Source organism: Penaeus japonicus, unplaced genomic scaffold, assembly GCF_977035675.1.
Source record: "Penaeus japonicus unplaced genomic scaffold, GWHDUDI00000001_assembly GWHDUDI00000021, whole genome shotgun sequence".
NCBI classification, from domain to species: domain Eukaryota; kingdom Metazoa; phylum Arthropoda; class Malacostraca; order Decapoda; family Penaeidae; genus Penaeus; species Penaeus japonicus.
This window is the reverse complement of record NW_028234423.1, coordinates 31,263,722-31,266,221: the sequence shown is the minus strand read 5'-3', so window position 1 is coordinate 31,266,221 and position 2,500 is coordinate 31,263,722. Positions and strand designations below refer to the sequence as shown.

The following is a 2,500-nucleotide window of genomic DNA, read 5'->3' as shown; positions in this document are numbered from 1 at the left end:
ACTTATCTTATTCGTACACTTCCTCATCTTTGCTACCAAATAATATTCTCTTGGGTCATAATTTGCAGCTGATCTGCACTTGTGAGTGGTATGCTTGGTTAAACTTTGCATTAAAAAAACAAAAAATTAAAAGAATTATTTCTAGTTACCATGGTATACCTAGAGTAAATGCCCGGAATTTCAAGTGAAAATGTCATTGTGCGAATACACTTGGGATGAGAGCACCAAGGTCACCGAACATATATTGTGGCCAGATCGAGCTCAGACTGGTCCCTTATTTCAGGCTAAATTACCATGAGAGCTCTACAAATACCACACATTTTCAAATTCATGTTACAGAATGCACTTGCTAAGGTAGAATATTAATTTGCCTAGAAATTTGCACTTATTGTTGCACATTATTGTGATATGTTCAAAAAAGCTAAGTAGATAAAACAAGAGGTAAAACGGACAAATCTAAACTAAACACCTAAATTCATAAAAGAAATGTTGTGGTGCAAAAGCTCCATATTCTCTTGTAGATACCATTACATTATCTTTTCTCCATCTATGCACAATCCTATCCTAGATAACTCCCTTAACCCTATGGCAACGGTGCATCACACTCGTGTGACACAGCTAAATTTCCGATCCCGGGGCGTCATGCCAGTGTGACGTTTCCAATGCAATACTGCAATGGCTCGGCGTAGGGGTTTTCGCATAGCGCGTGCCCCATCGGGAAAGGGTTAACCTATTAAAAAGGGAATTGTATCTTGTTAGGGATGTAGAAAAAGATTTAGTTGGGTAATTCCATAGAACAGCTGTGTCACTGATACTAATCAACAGATTGGATTTCATGTCTACTGTCCAGATAAAATAGTTTCAGTCTACAGAACCGACTACAGCAGTGATATTTTTTGTAGTTAGATTCCAGTGATCTCAGCATTCTCCGCGCTTGTCAGCAATCCAGCCATAGGCCAACAAATACATATCTGGTAAGATCAGAGTTTGTCATCTCCCCAAGATAATTATTGTTAAATATGGAAATGATCTAAGTCTAATCTTGCCTGAATAAATGAGGTGCAGCTTTGCTTAACTATTCCAAAAGAAAAGGCCATAATGACTGTTCAACAACGCATTGTCACAGTGCCAGCTATCGGTTGACACTCCACCAGATCACATGGAACTTTGATATAATCTACCTACAAAGTGGTTCATTGGGGTTATAACCTCTTAGAAATTGCAAATAGGTCATTATTATTGTGATATCACCATACTTTATCCTTATTTGTAGTATATCTTCAGTATTTACCCCACTAAGTCACCAATATATTTTCTGTCCTCCCCATCTATTTGGATGAATAACTTTACTGACTAAAACTGCTATGTCTGGCCAGTAGGCATCAAATTCAATCCACTGATACCAGTTTTGGTAAATTATTAGTTTGCTGCGTAAATAGCCTTTTGAAATAAATATCACACCACTTGAGATCTGGTGATTTGAAAAAACATTTTCTTTCGTGGCATTTCTATCACAACTTAGCCCTTACCGAGTAAAAGTGATATTCCTTTGTAAAGAAAGTCCCATTAATTCTTGGGAACCAAAATTTTAAGCCTAACTTAACCTAATATAAAATGAAGTAACACAATATACAGTTAACTTTTATATAACACCAAGCCAAAAAAAGAATGGAGTAAAAAAAGATAGAAGTGTAGGTATCACCTTTGTAGTGGATACTTCACATGTGGGGGTTGCATATTCATAAAATTGTAAGGAATAAGTATCATGAGACTTAATGAAGCATTACACTGCTAGGTAAGGTTAGATTATGTTAACCCAATGCTTACAAGTGCCTAACGATCTAACTGGCAGTAAGGACAGGTGGTCTATGACACCACTGGCACCAGCTTAAAATTAGAGGGACAGGGAAAATATCTTCTCCACCCTCTGGGCAGCAAAGAATTGCCTAATGAACATTTTTCCATACATCCATCACAAAACAAAGGTTTAGGCTGACTTTGAAAACCAGTAGCTCTGAAATTAGTGCCGTTACAGTTATAATACTTTATGACTGTGAGCGATTCCCATATCGAGTCATGTAAGAATTGACACCTGTCTTTTAGGCCTTATTGGTGCTGTTGTGTATGTCATGACATTTGTCCACAACGGGTTGAGAGATGCAGTGTACTAAAACTGAAATCTATGGTAAATATTCAGAACAAACTATGGTAAATTTGGATAAAGACACAACGAACCTTCTGGGTACGACATGATACTTTTCGGGTAGTTTTCGTTGTGTTTTGTATAGTTATGATATTCATTTCCTCCGGAAACCTTTCATTTCTGAGTTTCAACCCCCCCCCCCACCACCACCACCTGCGCCCGCATTGACATGGTACTAAACGGTTTCTGGCGGGAGATTTAAAACAAGTTTTTCAGTATCAAAACCTAACCCATAGACCTAACCTAACCTAGTCTAGTTTTTAGTTTAGCCTTAGCCAAGACTCCCCCCTTTTTCAA

General features: G+C 37.8%; 1 protein-coding gene across 1 annotated transcript in view; it reads right to left on the bottom strand.

The window, feature by feature from the left end:
• Taf9 (TBP-associated factor 9) overlaps window positions 1-2,500 on the bottom strand; it is a 9,087-nt gene that overhangs the window by 5,213 nt on the left and 1,374 nt on the right. The window lies entirely within an intron of this gene.